Genomic DNA, 21738 nt, shown 5'->3' with positions numbered 1-21738 from the left:
ACCTAGGGTTAAGGAAGATTTGAATTCAAATCCAGCATCAGACACTATCTAGTTGGGTGACTTTGGACTAGTCACTTAACTCCTGCCTGCCTCAGTTTCTTCAACTATAAAACAGAGATAATAACAGCACCAACCTTGAGTGAGGATCAAATAGTATAATATTTGTAAAGCACTAAACACAGTGCCTGGCACATAGGAGGTGTTATATAAATGTTTATTCCCTCCCCCAGTTCAACCACCAGTAATTAGAGGCCTTCTCTGTTGTGGGTTCTGGAGAAGATGCAAACGCAAAAGGAAAAACAGTCCTTGCTTTCACGGAGTTTCATTCCACTTAGATTTAGATAAGTAAGCAAATGCAGTGTAATCTGAGAAGACAGAGAGAAATCAAGTGACAGAGACAGACAGAGACACAGAGAGAAAGAGAGAGGGTGAAGGGAGAGAAGGATGAGGGAGGGGAGGGAGAGAGACAGAGAGATAGGGACAGAGAGACAGGAGAGGAGAGAGGGGAGAGGAGACACAGAGAGAGAGAGACAAAGACAGAGAGAGAGACAAAGACAGAGAGAGACAGAGAGAGAGAGAGAGAGAGAGAGAGAGAGAGAGAGAGAGAGAGAGAGGAGAGAGGAGAGACAGAGAGCAACAGAGACAGACAGACGGACAGAGCATGATAACTGGAAATATCAAGACGAGGTCCTCTTAGGAGGTGGCATGTGAGGTGTGCCTGGAAAGAAGCTAGGGCTCCTAAGAGGCAAAGGTGAAGAAGGAAGTGAATTCCAGGCATAGGGGACAGTTTGTGCAAGGAGTCACACATGGAGGCCACACAGAGATGGAATGCCACATTCAAGGAACAGCGAATCGTCCAGAACCTTAGAGTGGAGGGAAGGGAGCAATGGAATTGGAAAAGATCTCAGCAGTTCCATTGCTGACATTTATTATATGACCCTGGTTGAGTTGGTTCTCCTTTATGAGCCTCAGTTTCCTCCTCTGTAAAATGGAGATAACAATTCTTACAGTTGTAAGAAAAGTGTTTTGTAAATCTTAAAGCAGCTAGATATATAAACTTGTCTAATTTCACACCCCATGAAGAAAATCATCTCCAATAAGGGGTCACCCAGTCTCTGCCTGAACACTTCTAGTGACAAAGAGCTCACTAGCTCCCAGGTTGGCCTTTTCCAATACAAGACAACTCTCAGTGGGACTGGATGTTGACCAGTAAAATGTGAAGAGGTAGAGGAAAGGGCATGACCTTCCAAGAACAGAGACAATGGTAAATGAACCTGGCTGGGGTGGGAATGTCAGGGTTAGGGAGAAGTCATACGCCTCCCACTTCTAAAAAGAGCAACAATACTTATTAGTTGCAACTGGATCCGATGATGGCTGAAATCCAAGGAAGAATTAAGAACACGTTGGGTTTTTTGGATTACAATCCCCGCAGTATGACAAGTATAAAAGCCAGCAGTCCTGAAGGAGACAGGGAGGAGGTCCTGGCCTCATAGCACATGGTCAACAATGAGCTCTCTCGTCATTGAGTTCATAGGAGTTAGAGCTGGTGGGGTCCTTGAAGATCACCCAGTCCAATCTCTTTGTCTTATGTTTGAGGCCAAGAGAAGGGAAGCTCCTTGTCCAAGGTCACTCAGGTAGAAGCGAACCCTCCGACTCCGACTCCAGTGTTCCTTCCTCCGTGGCTTGATGCTGCCTCAGATGGTCACCTTTAGAGATTCAGAGAATATGATCTTGAAAGGAGGGACCACACGTTGATCACAGGAGTTAAGCTCCCCAGGTCAGTTCAGAATGGAAGGCATCACCAGGAGCTGGTGGACAATCAGGAAGAGAAGGCCCCTAGAGAGACAGTTAAGGGGACAAAAGCAAAAGTAGTGCTGCAACCAGGGTCTCCCTAAGGGCAAGGAAGGCTCGCTCCACTTTCTTACCTTGTCTCTTCCAGAGTCTGCTAAACAAGAGTTGTTAATGATATCTGAGAGTGTGTGTGTGTGTGTGTGTGTGTGTGTGTGTTGGGAGAGGAGAGTCCAGGGAAACCCTTGTGTTTTGGAAGACACAACTATTTCTCTTTGGTGAGTTTGTGATCTTCCTCCTGGGAGGGAGGGGTATAGACAAAATGGTCAACTATTCCCTGATCACCCACCAGAGCCTAGGAGGAACATGTTCCAGCGTGGACCCCCCAAAACCCCAATCTTGAAGGGGCTCTGTGGGCCACTGTAAGCCCTGGCTTCCTTCCTTCCACCTCCCAATTATTGGTATATAATTCTTTGCTTAATGCTAATCATGTACCCTTACCCCAGGCACTGGGACTGGGAAAAGACAGGGGTTTGCTTTCTGACTCACTCCCCAGTCTCCTAACACTGTTCTTCAGGACATTCAGGGAACTGTGACCATAGAAATCATTGCACATCAAAGGCTACCACTGAATGGAATATCCCTGTGGGAGATTCAGTATCCTTCCCCCAGCACCTCACCCGCCATGCAGCACTTCTCACCCATGTGCTTCCACACCAAGACCACATGACTCTTTAGAAAGCCAGAGCACAATGCCATCTGTCCATTTTTCCCTCAAAGGCTTGATCCAAGATGCCCATCATGGAAAGAGGCCAGTGCCAGGAGGTGGGAATACAGAATAATAAAGATGATCATGATAGCGATAACAATAAAGCATCGGCAATGCTTTAAGGTTCATTTACTAAGGAATTTCTTCTCAACACCCTGCCAGGATTCTTTATAGCTCAGGCTGTACAAGGACTGTTAACACCATTTTACTGACGTCCCCAGATTCCTAACCGAGGCAGGCTCAGGGAGTGGTGCTATGGAAGCAACTTTGAATTCAGAATCAGAAGATTTCGTTTCAAATCCTAGCTTTACTTGGTGTGTGTGATGGTTATAATAATGATGGTAATGATAACAGTGGTAATGATGAAGATGATGAAGTTAGTGAGATGGAGATGATAGAGTTGGTGATGATGGAAATGGAGAGATGGAGATGATGGAGTTGGTTATGATAGAGTTGGTGATAATAGAGATGATGGTGGTAGTGATGGTTATGTATGCTTATGATAGCAATGCTGCTGTTGGCCATAATCGAATGTTACGATGCTTAATTGGGGTGATGATAATGACTGCTACAAAGACTCCTATCCCCCTCCACTCCTTTGGTCCTTGGCTCCCTGGGGCTGGGGATAAGGACAGGCAGGATCATCTTCCCCAATCATACCTCCCAGTGCTCCTGTACCTTCCATCTGTGGTCTCTCAATTCCAGATGCTGCCTGGCCTCCCCGGTCCTTACTTCCCCCAACTCAGTCCTGCCTATCCCCTTTAGGAAGGTAAACAGGGAGCTCTGGCTATAACCCCAGTTGCTACAGCAGAGCAGATGAATCAAAAGGCTCTTTTTCTCAGGCCCCATGCATGAATGCAGTGGGTAAATGGGGAACACCAGGATCACCGCAGGAGCATCAGAAAGCAGAATTAGATAAACCTACGCTGGTTCTATAAACAAACACTGTCCCTCCCAAACTTGAACTTGCCTCCCCGGCCAGCTCGTCCCTCTAGGTGCCCATATATAAGGAATTCTCAGCAACCACTAGCCATAAGTCTGTGGGGATAGGGGAGAGGTGGCTCAGGTAGGAGCCAAGAAGTCCCCAAGGGAAACTTTTAATTAGCAGGAAGTTCTCATTAATGAGGCCACCACATCCCTATATGGCTGTGGGCTGGCGCCTGCCCTTGGCACTGACAGTGGGTGCTCTATACCCACTCTCACAAGGTGTGTATGGAGGGGGTTGGGAGAGAAGGAAAAGTCCTAGGTTTGGGAAAGAAGAGGACTCCACCTCTATTAAAAGCTATCATGTTTCAGGGGAAGGGGGAAGCAATTACACTTGTCACACAAACACACACACACACACACACACACACCACCCAAGCCCTGCAAACTAGGTATGGTTGTAATTGAGAAGGAAACACTGTGAGAACAGATCCCTCATCCATAGGTCTAAGACACCTTAGGACCTGTGGAACCCCTTCCCAGTCTTCAACACAATAACTTCATACTTCTTACCTGTCCACAAACACACACACATACACACACACCCCTAATCTTGCCCCTCTGTTTAATGTGACCCAATTCTGCCTCCTCCCAGAGCCCTTGCATGGACTGTATAACACCCCCCCCCATCCTCTCTCTTATCTCAGTCTATTACCAACTTTTACCCCACCCCAGGACCAAGTGACTATTGGAGCAAGAATCTCTGAGCTAGGGGATGGTTGTAGTTGTTTAGTAATTTTTTCAGTCATGTCCAACTCTTCATGACCCTATTTGGGGTTTTCCTGGCACAGGTACTGAAGTGGTTTGCCATTTCCTTCTCTAGCTCATTTTACAAATGAGGAAACTGAGGCAAACAGGGTGACTTGCTATGGATCACACAGCTTATAAGTGATTTGAACTCAGGTCTTCCTGACTCCAGGTGCAGTGCTCTATACACTATAGTGCCACCTAAGCTGTCAGCTAGAATTGTGAGGGGACTGGAAACCAGGTCATATAAGAATTGGTTGAAGGAAGTGGTGATATCTGGCCCCTCCAAGAGAAGGCATAAAGAACACATAGCCCCATCTCTGATATCATGTTTAGATCTGGGCACTACAACTGAAGAAGTACAAAGACAGGCTAGAGTGAGTTCAGAGGAGGCTAACCAGTGTTAGAAGAATAGAAATCATGCCATAAAGAAATCAATTGAAGGAAAGAGAGATCCTTAGCCTGCAAAAGTCTTAAAGGGGGATGTTAGGGACATGATAGATGTCTTCAAGTCCTTTATAGGTTGCCATGTTAGACTTGTTCAACTTGGCCCTAGTGGATAGATCTAGGAGTAACAATCGAAATTGCAAAGAGCCATATTAAGTTGAATGTAAGGGAAAATTTCCTAACAACCAGAGCTTTCTGAGTAGAGTGGACTGCCATATAAAGAGTGAATTTTCCAGCATTGGAAGTCTTCAAGAAGAGACTGGCTATTGTAGGGGATATTATTGCTCAGTTTGGACCAGATAACTTCTGAGGTTCCTTCTACCTCTGAGATTGCATCATGTTATGAATATTTGAATGACTTCCATGTGGAAAAAGTATTAGAGGGAATTTATTCAATGTTTTATTCTACATAATTTATTCTATGTAGAATTTTAAAATACAGAGGAGAAAATTAGGACCCATGGGGAGAAATAAAAAGGGAGGCATATTTTAACTAAGTTTAAGTACCGCCTGTGGTTCAACCATGTCAAGACCCTCCATAATTGGCACTTAAATAGTGAGAGATTTTCAATGATAAATCATGTGTCTGGCTCTCTTTGGCCCCATTCAGTTAGAAAAGAGAGACCTTCTGAAGTTAACTAACTCATGTCTAGGTATTTGGTTGTTCACTGTGCTAACAGGACCAGGTAAGGAATAGCAATAAACTAGTAAAACATTTAATCATGAGAGAAGTGAATAGAAAAAATAACAAAAATGATGGCCACATTCCTGAAGGACAGTTTTATCCCTTTAACCCACACCCTTTCCCTAGAGTAGTTTGGGACTCCAGTTCCTCCAAGACTCACAGTTCCAATCTAGAAGGCATGGGCAATATCCAAGAGCAGCCTGAATATGCCCCTGGACAGGACCCAGGGGTGAAGACATCTGTTAAGAGCCAAGTCTGTGTGTCTTGGATTTCCTGCTCCCCTGCTGCCATCACCACAGGCATAGGTCTACAATCCATAATTCTCTGCCTGGCTCTCAGTCACTACTCTCTGCTCAATGTGGTTATGAATCCAGCAGAGCCCTCCTTTACTGCACCAAAACCAATTACTGTGTTATAGGCACATGGCCTTATGGGAAAGAGTCTTTGTTCTCTTCCAATTATCATTCGTTTTCTTGGCCCAGGCATCCTGGGAAATGTAGTCTTTTCTTGTCTTAACTGTGTTCTCTTAAAAAGTAGTGAGTTTCCCTTTATTAGAATTATTCAAGGGGGCAGCTAGGTGGTACAGTGGATAGAGCACCCACCCTGGAGTCAGGAGGACCTGAGTTCAAATCCAGCCTCAGACACTTGACGCCTACTAGCTGTGTGACCCTAGGCAAGTCACTTAACTCCAATTGCCTCACCACCACCCCCAAAAAAGCCTAGAATTATTCAAGCAGCAAATGGATGGCTTCTCAAAGGTTTTTTTACAGGGCATTTTTGCATAAAATGTGCTGTTGGGAAGGTTGATCTCTGAGCTTCCTCCCAGCTGGAGCTTGTCTGTGTTGCAGACAATAAATAGATTGGGAATTGGTAGTTCTGGGTTCCAATCCTAGCTCTGACACTGAATTCAGAGTCACTTGTACTCTTTTAATGTTGGTAAAATGAGGGTATTAGACTAGATTGGCTCCGAATCCACAATCTTACGATTCTACTATTCTAAATTCCTCTCATTTCAACTGCAGTGGATGGCTTTGGCATCTTTGATGTCTTATCAAGCTTTAGGTGCTCCATTGCACTTGCTTCGGCCACCTTTATGGCTGTTGGAACAAATTGTTCTAATCTACCCATTCCACGGATAGAAGCCTTGCCACTCCACCCCACTTAAATGCAACTTATGTGCAAGTCAAGACATCACCCATTCATGATGTCACTGGTTTTCTTGGAAAACAAAGAATGGATAACAATAACAACAACAACAACAACAACAACAACAACAACGCTTCAACTGGCTCACCAGTGACCCTCAGAGAGACAAAAGAATGAAACATGACAGTCCCAAAGATTATATGTCGTTGGGGGAAATAATGGTAGAGGTCAAGGAATTTGGAGAAATGGAAGAAAAAGGAAGTAAGCCATGTTGTGAAGGGCTTCAAAAGCCAAACACAATGTTGATGTAAGGACAAACTTAACAACCAGAGTTGTCCGAGAACAGAATGAACTTCCTCAAGCTGAGGATGGATGTCTTCTTGTTAGGTATTGTAGACCATATTCCTGCTCAGATTGGCGTAGACCCAGATAATTGTCAAAGCCAGCTCTGAGATTCTGTGATTCCATAATCATCTCCCCACCCAATTTGTTAGTTTCCCATAGACAGGGACTATGTGTTTTCTCCTTCTTCTTTTTCCTTTCCCATCCCCAAGTTCTTAGCCTGGTCTGGGAGGCACTCAAAGAATTCTGTTTGTTTAGCTGACTGATGAATTGCAAATAAGTAAAGTTTATACAGGGGCCTGGAGGTCTAAGGGAGGAACTAGAGGTAACATGGTGTAATGGAAAGAGACATGGACCGGAGGTCAGGAGAACTGGGTTTTAGTCCCAAATATACCACCAACTGTGTAAATGAGAAAGTAATTTAACCACTCTGGGCTTCAGTTCCTCCAGCTATAACAGGAAGGGGTTAGAATAGCTGGGTTCTGAGATCTCTTCCAGCTCTGACATGTATAATTCTATGGTACACAACAGACACAGGTGAGGTCCCTTTGGGGAGCCTTCCTGGTGGAGACAATTTGAAGGGAGAAAAGAGGATCACCTACACCATGGTTCCTCAACTTTTTTCTAATATGGAACTGCTCTTCCCAGAGATTCATGCCGAAGCTCTGAGTTGAAACGGACCTCAGAAGCCATCAAGGCTAACCTGTACCTGAATAAATATCCCTTCTATATCTGCAACAGGTCCTCATTCAGAGTTTACACGAAGACCTCTAATGTGGGGGATCCATTGCCACTCAAAGCAGCCTGTTCCATTTTGGGACAGTGCAAATTGTTGGGAAGTTTTTCTTTATGCTCACCCAAAATCCAGCTCTCCATAATTTCCACCAGTTGCCTTAGGCCCTTCTGGGACCAAACAGAGACAAATATAACCTCTCTTCCATGTGACAGCCCTTCAGATGCTTGAAGGTGATTACCGTGCCTCTATTCCCCTAAGCCTTCCCTCCTTTAGGTTAAACATCTTTAGTTCCTTCAACTGATCCAAGAGATATAACTAGTGATTTTGGTGTCCAGAACAGGCAACATGAAAGGTATCATGAAATCAACTTTTTAAGGTAAATTCTGTTGAGGAGAGTGACAGCAGGATGTAAGGTCACGTGGAGGAATCAACCATAAGACATCATCCTGTTTTGGGGAGACAGAGCTCCTGGAACATACTGAGACTTCTTCTGGAGTCTGCTCCCATGGGAGGGGCTGGGGGGGTCTGGGTAAAGAAGGGGCTCACCTGGAATGTAGCCACCAATGGGAGAAAGAATGCCACCTGGTAAATTTCTATTTTTTCTCCTGGAATGACTATAGGATTTTTGCCCCTGGAATCCTACCAATCCTTTCTCTGAACCCTCTGAAATATGTATGCTTGCCCAAAATCTCATGTGGGGATTGGACTCTGCTTAGCTTTCTTCCTTTACCTTACCACAAATTCTGAGAATAGAGTGGTTCCCTTCCATCGAGGTTCCCATTCAGCAACCTTTTCTCTTTCTCATTCAGGTCCAAAACAGCAGTCATTCTCATGACTTCCCCAATTTTTGAAGGATGAAATTATCATAAAGGCAAGCCAAGAAATTATTAGCAGCTATGTTTTTGGCAGCAAAAGAACTCAAACAGATGTTGGGATAATTGAAGTTCCCCCACTGCTATTCTATTCTGCCTCTACGTCCATCCAATTCAACGACTTATTAGCTGCCTCTTGTATGTGTGAAGCATTGTACTAGGTACTACAGCTACAAACTCAAAAATGAAGAAAAAAAATTCCCCTGCCCTCAAGGAACTTATATTCTAATGGGAGAGAGAAATACAACACATACACAGATAAGTATAGTGCAAAGACAGCCGTGAAGACAGAGCACACTGACAGATGAAGGAGCAAAGCTTTGAAGGAAGGGAAGGAATCTCAAAGTGAGGTGCGATGAGTAAGCATAGCTGAGGCATGGCCAATTGTTCCCACAAAAATACAAAGGTAGTAGATGAAATTTCAAGTCTGGGGAAACAAAGACAGTAAGCAGTCCATTTTAGCTGAAATGTAGAGAGTATTACGGAGAGTATGATATGATGCAGGCAAGGTAAATTGGAAGTAGAGCATGACTGGCTTTGGACACCAAACTGAAGAGTTGTATTTTATCCTAGAGGCAATAAGGAAAAGGATTTTGGAAAGAGGGGTGACATAGTCACACTTGTCTTGGGAAAATTATTTTGGCAACCATGGAAAATATGGATCAGAGAAGAAAAACACTAGGAATCCAGGTGAGAGATGATAAGGGCCTTAAGTAGGATGAGAGCCATGGGGATGTATGTAAATAAGGGGACAGAAGCAAGGAATGTCATGAAACTATAATGAGCAAGGGTTTGGTAAGTTTTTGAACTGGGAGAGGCTCTAAGAGAAAGGGAAGACTCTCATGGAGGCCTCCAAGGTTGTGAATGTTAGTTACCTGGAGAATAATGACAGTGTCCTTGACAAAAACCAAGAAGTTCAGAGAAAAGAGTATGCTTCAGGAGAAAGATGACGAGTTCTACTTTAGATATATTGAGTTTGAGATGCCAATAATATATCCTGGTGGATATGTCTAGTAGCTAGCAATGCAAGAATTGAAAAATAAAGAAAGGTTTTGCATTTGAGAGTCATCTGAATAGAGATGATAACTGAATTTATAGGAACTGGTGAGATCAACAAAGGAGAGATCTCAGAATGAGCCAAGGACCCAGGATAGAGGAATACTCACATTTAGGGGGCTGGAGGATGAAAGGTGAAGCAGCAAAGGAGATTTAAATGAAGCAGAGAAGAGGAATGAAACCAGAAAAGAACAAAGAATAGGCTTAGGAGGAGTCAGACAGATGGAGAAATGCAAGGGGTGATATAGTATGAGTGATGAATTAGATCCTAAGGTATGTTGTTGTTTGTCCTTCATTTTCCAAGAGAACCAATAACATCACAAGATGATGTCTTGACTTGTGTGTGAATTGGATATAAGTGAGGCAGTCACACAAAGTCATCGGCCTTACTCTCTCTTCCTTAGTTATCAAAGTCCAGTGGCAAGACAACAGTCAAAATGACAGGCAATGGCCTAGGATGCAGTGGATGACCTTGGTGACTGATGTCTGACCAAGTTCTAAGCTTCCCACGGTGCCTGCTTCAGTCGCCTTCATGGGCATTGGAACAAATTGTCCTCTTCCATCCATTCCTCCATGTGCTTAGGGTAGACATCCCCCTAACTCACTGACAGGGTTGAAGCCTGTCAGTTACCCTCAACTTGGTTTAGCCCATTTGTCAAGATGGTTTTACCCATGTATAGCCACTGTGTATGCTAGAGCTTCTTAGAGCCACAGGTGAAGGTTGGTTAAATCTGGTGGACACCAAAGGTGGATGAGCAGCCCTGAAAAAACCTCAGCAAGTTTTCACACCAGAGGCATTAGTCCTTCCCATACACCCCATATGCCCCATACATCCCATACAGCCCATACCCCAAGGTATGACTACCTCTATAGGTGACCTCAATGGACAAAGATGATTCTAAGATTGTGATCTTTTCCCAAATTCCTCATCTATTTCCTCCTTCTTGCCAGGCAGGCTAAACATTATTTTCCTTTGTCCCTCTGTTAACCATGACCCAAATGCTTTACCTCATGCTTCCCCATTCTTGATCCTAAATTTATTCACAAGTATATTTGCTAATATGTAGTGGTTTTCCTCACCTTTTCCTCCATCCTTCAATCTATTCCATTCCTTACGAGTAAGGTATACCCTTCTGGAACTGTATTCTTGTCAATGGGTTACATCCCACCAAGCCTCACTGGTCATGAAGTCAAATGTACCTCCTTCCCATAGAATATATAGATCACCCTGTTTGTTATCTATACCTCTCCTCTCCTCTCTTCCTCTCTCCTATTCTCTGTCTGTCTCTCTTTGTCTGTCTCTGCCTCTGTCTTTGTCTGTCTCTGTCTCTTTGTCTCTCTCTCTCTGTCTCTGTCTCTCTGTCTCTCTCTTTCTATCTCTGTCTCTGTCTTCCCCCTCTCTCTTGTACATCTCACACTCCCTGGTACTGTAACTAGGTGTATGTGTGTGGGTTGGCACTTTTACTTCCCATTACATCATAACCTCCCCAAGAGTAGGATAGATATCATGCAGAACCAAGCTTTTTTTTTTAATCCCTTACCCTAAGCATGAGGCCTGACACATGCTAGAAACTTAATATTTGCTGAGTTTTGCTGAATTCTTTTGTAAAGAGAGGGGTAGCATAGCATAATGGACAGAGAACTGGTTTCAGCCAAGACGGGTTCAAGTCCTGCCCTAGACAAGTCACTTAACCTCTTGCTGTTCTAGGCAACTCTCTAAGAATGTAGATTTCCAAAATGGTGCTGACCTGCATTTGTGAAAGGAGTATCCTCATCTGGGAATTCCCTGCATCGGTGAGATCCCAGGTCTAGTCTCTATCCTCTATTGAAATCACAACTGACCTTGGCCTCTTGGGGCTGAGCCACAAGATGGACCATGGGTCATCCTGCCTCAGCACAGCCATTCACCCACACCTTGTTCAACCCTCCTGGGAACAGACTCCAAGAAGGTGCCCACACCATCTGGAAACACTCAGCTTCGGGAAGCAACCCTGACAGCACACCTGGCAACAGTCCTTCTGACTTTCCCTTCTCCCTTCACCAGCCAGGACCTAAGGTCACCCAAATCAATTTTTTTCAAAACTCCAGACATTTAAAAACCTGCCCCCTCGAGGTGCAGAGAGCACCAAGCTTTTATGACAAACTATATCCTCATTCTGTCCCTGCCCCTGCCTGGTCACCAGCAACACTACCACAACACCCTTCCTCTGGAAAGAATGAGGTGTCCGTGTCCCTGCTCAGACAGGGAGCCCATGGAAGACAGGCATGTATCTCCCCATAAACCATGAGCTCCCCAGGGGCAGGAACCATTTGTCAACCATAGGACCAGGAGAAGACAGGGTGTGTGCCTCCTTTTCAGACACTCAGAGGCTGCTATTGTCTCTTTGCCTCTGCATCCCGAGATCTTTCCAGATAGCGGAGGGCTCCCGGCAAGGTCAGGCTAGCCCCACCTCTCCCCCCCAACTTCAAGCTCCATTCGTCCCCTGCCTGGGCCATTTTCATCCAGGTGGACGGGGAAGAGGATATGCAAACTTGGAAGAACTTTACAAGAGCCCTGGCTGGGGAAGGCAGAAGCTGGACAGAGGTCAAGAGCTGTTTGCCTTGAGCAGGGGCCGGAGCCAGGCAGTCAATGGAGCGAGACCATTCCGGGGCGGGAGAGGGAGGCCAGAGGCACAGGGCGCAAGACCTGCTCCCCTAGCCAAGCCGCAGGGAACATGTAAACAGACAGGCAGAGGAGCAGATCTGAGCATTAAGCCTCCTTTGCTTTGCCTTTTCTCGAAATCACAGAAGCACAGAATCTCGAGCTCTCAGGTTGCTAGAAGTGACCTCGGAGCCCATCTAGTGCAACCTTCAGTGTGAGCACTAGTCCTTTTCTAAGATATCCCTGACATATGGTGAGCCAGCCTCTACGTGACCTCCTCCAGGGACAAGGATCCACCCCTGAACACCCAAGGGAGCCCAATTCCTTTAGGATGGCTCTGATGGTTAGGAAAGATTTCTCCGTACCACTGCATTGAGCCCAAGGCCTTCCCACAATTTCCACCCATTGTTCCTAGTTCTGCACTCTGGGGCCAAGCAAAACAAGTTCTAGTCCCTCTTCCAAATACTTGAAGACTGTCGTCATGTTCCACCCTCTGCCCCACCCAAGTCAAATAATTCTAGAGCTGAGGGAGACCTCAGAAACCATTTAGTCCAATCTCCCCATTTTACAGAAGAGAAAACTGAGGCCTGGGCTGGTTAAATGATGTGCCTAAGGTCACATAAGGAATAAGCATCTGAAGCAAGATCCCTGGCTCCAGAGCCAGTGATTATTCTACTATTACTACTCTGCCTTCAACAAGTCTTCTATTCTTCAGACTAAAAACATTCCCAGTTCCTCCAACAAATCATATGGATTGTTCTCCAGTCCCCTCTCCATCTTGATGGCTCTATTGTACTTTATCTACTTCCTTGATAAAATAGAGTGCCTAGAACTGAATATTCTAGACATGGCCTGACTAGAGGTATATTAATAGCATTGCATTCCTCTTTTAACTCAGCATAAGATTGCACTAGCTTTGGGAGCTACAATGGCACACTATTGATCCACGGCAATCTTTCAGTCCAATAAAACCCCTAGATCTTTTCTATACAGATTGTCACATCCCTACATCTCCCCCATCTTGTAATTCATGCAGCTGTTTTGTTTTTTTTTTAAACCCAAGCACAGGACTTCACATTTATCCCTACTGAACTTCATCACATTAGGTTCAGCCCATCGTTTCAGCCTGCTTCAGTCTTTTGGAATTCTGCTTTTGTTGTCCAAAGTCTTAACTATCCTTCCCAGCTTCCTGTTATCCACATATTGGACCAGTAACATTTTCTGTGCTTTCGTCCAAGTCATTGATAAAACCGTTGAACAGCAGAGGGCAGAACAGGTCCCTGAACCTTCTTCCACTGGGTCCCGCCCCTTAACAGAGTTTGCTGGTAGCATGGGATCTTATTGAGTATTTTCCCCTTAAGAGCTTTCTTCCCCTGTGTTTCTCTGGCAGGGCTCACAAGTAAGTGAAGAAAGACTGAGTTCTGGAAGAGGCAATGGCATCAATACAACAAGGCTGATAGATCTAATGGAGGAATCAGGATTTATGGTGGTCCTCAAATAACCACTTAAGGATTTGCTGAGTACCTTCTAAAAACAGCTCCGCTCTCTAATAGGGCATTAGGATTTACATAGCACCTACTTCACAATGACCCTAAGGTAGGGGGTGAAAGGATCATACCCATTTTATGGAGAAGGAAACTGAAGACTAGAGAGATGAGACTTATCCAAGGTTGAATAATTAGTGAAGGTCAAAGTCCCAGTTTGATTCTAAAGTGAGGCTCTTTCTGCTATGCCACACTGACTCTCTGATGCTGGGATTGTGGGGGTTACAAAGATGTACATGGAAGGATACCTACCTTTAACAATTCACCAAGCTTGATGGGTAATGGAAATAAGACATATATAAATAAAATCCTTATTAAAGAATGCTACATTACAAGCTATAACTAAAGGCTGGATTGTGTGAACTGGAGGAAGGGAAGGGAAGGGACAGGTAAGTGGTACAGTAGATCAAGAAACAGGCTTAGTTAGGAAGACCCAAGTTCAAATCCAATCTCACACACTAGTTCTGTGACCCTGGGCACACCTATGTAGACAACACCTGTGTGACCTGTGTTAAACCCTGTTTGCCTCAATTTCCTCATCTATAAAATGAGCTGGAGAAGGAAATGGCAAATGATTCCAGTATCTTTGCCAAGAAAAACCCCAAATGGGGTCACAAAGAGTCAGACACAACTGAAAAACAACAACAATGGCAAACAATGACGCTCTATCTACTGTGCCACCTAGCTGCCCATATCTTTGCCAAGAAAACCCCAAATGGGATCAGGAAGAGTTGGACACAACTGAAATGACTAAACAACAAATGTGTGGGCTGGAGAAGACAAGAATAGGGAAACTTAACTGTTGGTTGGAGTAGTTTCAAAGTCTTTGGAACACTGCTTCTCTCCAATCCCTTCAGCTTCCTTTTGTTGTGTTGTCGTCCCCAATTAGATCGACAGTTCCTTGAGGAAAGGGATTGCCTTTGTTTTTATTTGTATGTGTATCCCCTGCCTGGAAAATAGTAGATGCTTAATAAAAGTTGACTGATTGACTGGAATCATCCGGGAAAACTTCCTGGACAAAATTGGACATGAAATAGAAAGAAGAATAAGTAGAGTTTGGTTTGGAGTCCAGTTGTTAATTAGCTGTGTGGTTGTGAACAAGGTGATTCTTCTCTCTGAGTCTCAGTTTAATCATAGTAAAATGGGGATGATATGACCTGGTTGACCAACCTTCCGGAGCTGTTATGAGCAGAAAATTCCACTGTAAACTTTAAAGGATGTGAGGTAGATATCCGTGGTAGGAATCATAGTTATAGGACACAGTTCCTGTCCACACAGAGCTTAGAGAAAGAAAGCTTATAGGCAAGTTGTTGTTCATCCCTCATTTTCAGATAGGACCAATTACATCATGGGGTAATGACTTGTGGGACAAGACAGGTCAATGTTAGATAAAGTAAATATCCACAGAAGGCAATACATCATCAATGTCAAGAGAATGAGAGCTCAAAGGCAAAAGATCACCCTCTCCTGGGGTGAGGGTGGGGTGGAATCAGAGAGGGCTTCCTAGAGGGGGTGGCATTTGAACCAAGCCTTGAGGGATGGAGCAGAGAGGCAGAGGAGAAGAGGAGAGCATTCCAAATTGAGAGAACTGTATGAGCAAAAGGATGTACTGAGGCCAGGAAGAACAGGGTGAGTCAGCTGGTTTGGCTGCAATGTGCGGTAGATATTGGGAAGTGTTGGGAGATGAGCCTGGAAAGGACGGCCAGGGCCAGATTGTGGAGGGCCTTGAATGCTGGCATAAAGAATTTGGACTCCTTGGGGCTCTCATACCTTCTCCAGTGCTGACTCACTGTGTGAGTATTGCCAATTCCTTTGGCTTTCCTGAGTCTCAGTTGTCCAATTTAGGAGGGAAGAGAGGAGGGGGAGAGGGGGTAAAGCAGACAGTGGAAAGAAACCCTTTGAATTTGGATTCAGAGGCCTCAACCCAACATACACTTATTAAACACCATATGTATAGCAGACAAACAATATACACTTATTAAAGCTGGGTGTAGAGCCCTGTGCTGGGCTTGGAGGAGATAACCCAGTTCTGAGAAGATGTGATTCCAGAGCTAACTCATCTGATCCTCCAATAAACTTGAGAGGTAGATAGGACAAGAGTTTCATTTGCATTTACAGATGAGGAAACTGAGGCACAGAGGTAAGGTGACTTGCCCAGTGTTACACAGCTATTATGGGTCAGAGATGGGACATGAACAGCACTCATATCCAAGTCCTGGTCGTTATATCATAGCTGCTCTCAGCATTTTCCTCCAGGCTAAGACAAGGACCTCTCTTTCCCCCAGTGATGGAGGTTCAACCTATTCCAGCAAATGACCTGGGTAATTGAAGCTAAAATGATATTTTAGGTCTCCACTCTGCCTAAGTTTGCAGTCATTTGTCAAAAGAGAGGGAGAAATAAATGCCTCCTGAAAGGAATCAGTGAAGTCTCCAAAGCCAGAATATACCTAAAAATATCACCCTCTTCCAACACCCCGAAGTGGGAAGAGAAGCCTCTCTCAGGTGGTAGCCTTGGTGCAGGGGATTCCCCACCCTGATCCACTCCCCTCTTCAGCTAAAGCTGAAAGAAAATGTGAACTGTTTTTAATTACTTACCCGCCAGGGCTTTTTTTTGTTTGGTTTTGGTTTTGGTTTTGGTTTTGTTTGGTGTTTTTTTTGTTGTTTTGTTTTTTTGTTTTGGGTTTTGGGTTTTTTTTTGCAGCCAAGAGACAATAAGTGAGTTAGTCCCCTGGAAGGTTTAATATGAAGATACTTGTTCACATAGGCCCCCCTCTCAGCCTTTGACCTGAGGCTGCCTCTGGGAGAACTGGCGATTGAGCCAAGAAAGGGAAGGCTGGAGGAGGTGACTAGTGAGACCAAGTTCTGACCCAATGTGAACCCCCTAGAAAAGAGATCATAGATTTGGAATTAGAAGACACCTTAGAGCTCATCTAGTTCAACTCCCACCCCTTTATACAGATGAGGAAACTGAGGTCAGAGACATAAAATGACTTGCCCAACATCCTGCAAGGTAGGATTCCTAGAAATGTCAGAGATAGGATTCCTAGAAATTTTAGGAAGAATGTCCGGGAAGGCAGGTGACAATATTGCCGGAGTGGCCCTCGGGGACAGAGACTTTGGGGATGAGACTCTGAGAAGGGGAAAGAGTGGACACAGCATCTATCCTCAGGGAGCCCCGGGTCTCAGGAAAAGTCCCTGAGTGCCCAGGGTACAGATGTGGGCCCCACTCAGGGGATTTCCCGGAACCATTCCCAAGAAGCATTTCTCTACTCAAAAGGATGCAGGGGTGAGAGGCAGGTAGGTGGCACAGCGTATAAAGCACTGACACTGGATTCAGGAGGACCTGAGTTCAAGTCCCGCCTCAGACACTTGACACTTCCTAGCTGTGTGACCCCGAGCAAGTCACTTAACCCTCATTGCCTCACTAAAAACAAAAAAAAAAACAAAACAAAACAAAAGGATGCAAGGATTATCTCTTCCATCTCTCTCTCCAGGCAAGCTGATTCTAAACTCTTCCTCATTACCTCCAGAAGTCTTTGCACATCTCTGATTCTATCTCTCTGCTTCTGTTTCTGTCTCTCTGTATTTCCCCATTTTCATTTCTGCCTCTAACTTCTCTCCCTCCCCATTTCTTTTTTCCTGTCTCCCTCCCTCAACAGGTATAAACAAGTGTGACTACAAAGTGACTGACCCCAGTTTGAACAAGTTGTGGTATATGATGGTGATGGAATACTACTGTACTGTAAGAAATGATGAACTGGATGGTTTCAGAAAAAACCTGGGAAGACCTTTATGAACTGATACAAAATTACATGAGCAGAACTAGGAGAACATTGTACACAATAACAGCAATACTATAAGGATGATCAACTGTGAAAAACTTAACTACTCTGATCAAGACAATGATCTAAGACAATTCCAAAAGACCATGACGAAAAATATTATCCGCCTCCAGAGAGAGAACTTTGAATGCAAACTGAAGCACATTATTTTTTACTTCCTCTATTTTTCTTTTTTTGTCTGTTTTCTTTCATAACAGGGCTAATATGGAAATATGTTTTGTATAACTTCACACGTATAATCAATATCAAATTGCTTGCTTTCTCAAGGAGGGAGGAGGGGTAGAAGGAGGGAGAGAATTTAGAATTCAAAATGTTTAAAAATAAATGTGGGGGCAGCTAGGTGGCGCAGTGGATGAAGCACCGGCCCTGGATTCAGGAGTACCTGAGTTCAAATCCAGCCTCAGACACTTAACACTTACTAGCTGTGTGACCCTGGGCAAGTCACTTAACCCCAATTGCCTCACTTAAAAAAAAATAAATAAATAAATGTGTAGGAGGCAGCTAGGTGGCGCAGTGGATAAAGCACTGGCCCTGGATTCAGGAGGACCTGAGTTCAAATCTGGACTCAGACACTTAACACTTACTAGCTGTGTGACCCTGGGCAAGCCATTTAACCTCAATTGCCTCACTATTAAATAATTAATTAATTAATTAATTAATTAATTTGGCTGGGAAAGAGCACTGAATTTGGAAGTGGAGACATGGGTTTAAACTACAGTTTTAACAAGTACTATCCTGTGGCAAGCTGGTTAATCTCCCTTAGCCTTAGTTGTCTCATCTATAAAGTGGGTTTAATAATACCTTAGTAACAAACTATGGGGTCTTTCCTTTCTAACTCTTATAATCTTCCGTGATTCAGAACTGAAAAGAGTATTAGATGTCATCTAGTCCAACCTCCTAATTTGGTAAATAAAGAAATTGAGGCCCAGGTAGATCAATTGATTTGCTCAAGACCATAATCATAGCAATCAATAAACATTTGTCAATGTGCCAGACCCTGGGCTAAGCGATTGGGAGTGCAAAGAAAAAAATAGAGAGAGTCACTGCCGTCTCAGAGCTTACATTCTGAAGGGAGAGACGACATATACATAAATCAAAAAAGAAGCCAATCTGAGATTGGAACCCAGGTCTTCAGACACTGTGATCAATTTTCTTTTGCATCAGAGAAAACAGTGTTGCCTATTTGCTTTTCCTTGAGTAGAACACCAACTTTTCTAAATGTCCCTTTTCCTTAGCCCAAGGCACAGATCTTCATGACCTGCCTGGCCCCTAGCTTGCTCTGCTCCTTGGTCTCAGACATCTGCTATACTCAAGCCTCTTTTGCCATTGCCACTCTTGATGATAACCAGGATTTACTCCATTCTTCCCTCTCTCCTTTCAGACATCTCACTGCCCTTCTATGACATCTCCATCATCCTCCTCATCCCCATCCCCATCCCCACCTAGAGACAGGGTTAGAAGGAAAAGTATAAGTACAACTTTCCCCTGAAATGTTTTGCAACCAGATGAGGGATTTATCCCTCCCAAAGGCTTACTCTCATAAAGCCAATTCAAGTCAATTCAACCAACAAGCATCACGGCGCAATAGGAAGCCCTGGATTTGGAGACAGAAGACTTGAGCATGAATCTTGACTCTCCAACTATTTACCACCTTCTGTGACCCTGGGTAAGAGGCTTTCAAAGCCTCAGTTTCCTCCTCTATAAAAGGAACAAGTTAGAAAATCTCTAAAGTCACTTCCAACTATAAATTCCATAATCCTCTGATCCCATCATGTGCCAAGAGTATGGGGAACTTTCTGAAAAGAGTTGGAGGAGATTCAGTGTTTAGATTAGACACAGCATCTGTCCTCAGGGAACTCAGTCTAGTGGAGTGGGAAGAGGACAGAAAGAAAACACAGATAACCATTCTTTGATGGATCCATAATATGATCAACATTGGTTCTTCCTCCAGCTGCATAGATAGACCACGACTTATCCTATATTCAGATGTAATCTTCTTTAGAATATTATTTACAAAAATCTCCTTGTTTTGCCCCATCTTCTAGGAGTACACCATACTCATAAAGATTTTGTGGAAATAAGAGAGTAAACACATGAGTTGGGAGTTCCCAATATCCTCTCAATCATCTTCTGGGAATATAGTAAATATCCATGATTTTTTCAATCATTCAGTACCTTCCCCTCTTTCAGAAATCTTGAAGATCAGTCCTTCAGCATTCCCCATATGTCATATTCAGGACTATGATGTTAGAGTCCAAATATGGTGACTCCATTGTCCTTGGGGAAAATAGATTGTTGTGCAAATCACAGGCTCAGTGTTAGAAGAAACCTCAGAGTCCTTCCAGCCCAACCCATACCTGAACATGACCCTCCCTTTACTTGGAGGGCTCCAAGGAGGAGGTGCCCCATCACTTCCCAAGGCAACCCATTCCACTTTTGGATAGCTCTAATTATTAGAAAGGTTTCCTTAAATTGAGCTTACACGTGACTCCACTTATCACTGTTTCAAATTCTTCGCCTCTGGGGCCAACCATCACAACTCAAATCTGGCTCCCACATGATAACTGTGGCTCAAATATTTGCAAATAACTGGTCACCCTGCCCCTAAGTCTTCTCTTCTCCAGGCTAAACACCTCCCATTCTTCTGATCATCCCTGATTTCCATCCTCCAGATACCAACTTCAATTTGATAATATCCTGCCTAAAATGTGGCACCTAGAACTGAACACAATATTCTAGATGTGGCCTGACCAGGGCAGAGTACAAGACAGCATGGCCCTCATCTCCCTTGTCCTGGACACTATGCCTTTCTTTATGCAGCTTAAGATTGAATTGGCTTTCTTGGCAGCCACACCTCATTGATGATAGCATGGTTTGGTAAAAAAAATGCTAGACTTGAAGTCAGCAAGACTTGGGTTCAAAGTCTTCTAATTCTTACTACCTGTGTAACTATATAACATCTAGAAGCAACTTAAACTCTTAAAACACCTGTTTTCTCATTTATAAAATAGAGATATTAATCCCTTTAGTACACCTTATGGTGTTCCTATGGTAATTTACTTATCTCTGTACCTACTATTCCTTACCACCACCACCAATAGAATGTAAGTTTTCTGAGGGCAGGAATGCCTTGCTTGCCTCTGTCTCCCTTCCATACCTAGTATAATGCCTGGTACACTGATAAAAACTTGTTGAATGAATCAATGAATGAAAAATTAAGATAACCTATTTAAAGTCCTTTGTAAACTTTAAAGCCCTATGTAGATGTCAGTTTTTATTATTATTAAATCATAACAAACTTGTAGATTGTTTTCATTTTTTATCTATTATCTTCTTTCCATTTTCCTCCTTAAATGCCCTAGGAATGATCTGACTTAATTGGGTCTCTTGACAAGTTTTCTGTAAATTTGTTTTTTCCCTCCACTTCTCACTGTTTTATGAGACAATATTGCTCATATTTTTCCACCATCCTTCTCCATGACATTTTACAAGTGAGTTTATATTCTAAGCTGGTGTTACCCTTGGCTACCATTTCTCTCCGCTTGGCAGGAAGATTGAGTGTTTGCTGACTGAGGTGACTTCTAGACTCTTTTGGTCTCCTTGTTGTGGCAATTCTTTACATCAGTAAAACTTTTACAGAAAATGGTAAAAGTTCCCATCAATGTCTGTTCCTTTATCCATCGACATTTGAGGGGTGGGGCATTGACACCTTGTTTAAGTAGGCATGGTTGGAGAGGTTTGTTTTTCCCCCTTTTAAATTGTATGCTAGATTTTCTTCTTTTTGTTTTATTGACCTTTATTCTAACAAGTCAATAAATCATCTGTCCAGGGACAGCTATCATTTCATTTCTGATAAGATATAGTCAATTCCAATTTTTATCATATCCTTTAGTGTTCACCATTTCCAGCACCTTCTAACTCTCAGTGAAGGAAGTACTCATGATACATAGGTTTGAAGTTTATGCATAGTCTACAAGACTTTGGATTGTTTGGTTTCTTGATACCAAACCATATTTTCCAACGTTATTTTGCTATCTGTTCCTATACTCACCTTACATCCAAGTCTTCAAATACTAAAATATATATGCTGTTTTATTTCATTAATTTATTTTATATGTACTGTTCACAGAATATCTCCA

This window comes from Dromiciops gliroides, chromosome 1 (genome assembly GCF_019393635.1).
Source record: "Dromiciops gliroides isolate mDroGli1 chromosome 1, mDroGli1.pri, whole genome shotgun sequence".
Lineage (NCBI taxonomy): Eukaryota > Metazoa > Chordata > Mammalia > Microbiotheria > Microbiotheriidae > Dromiciops > Dromiciops gliroides.
The sequence above is the reverse complement of the archived record's forward strand: the minus strand, read 5'-3'. Positions refer to the sequence as shown.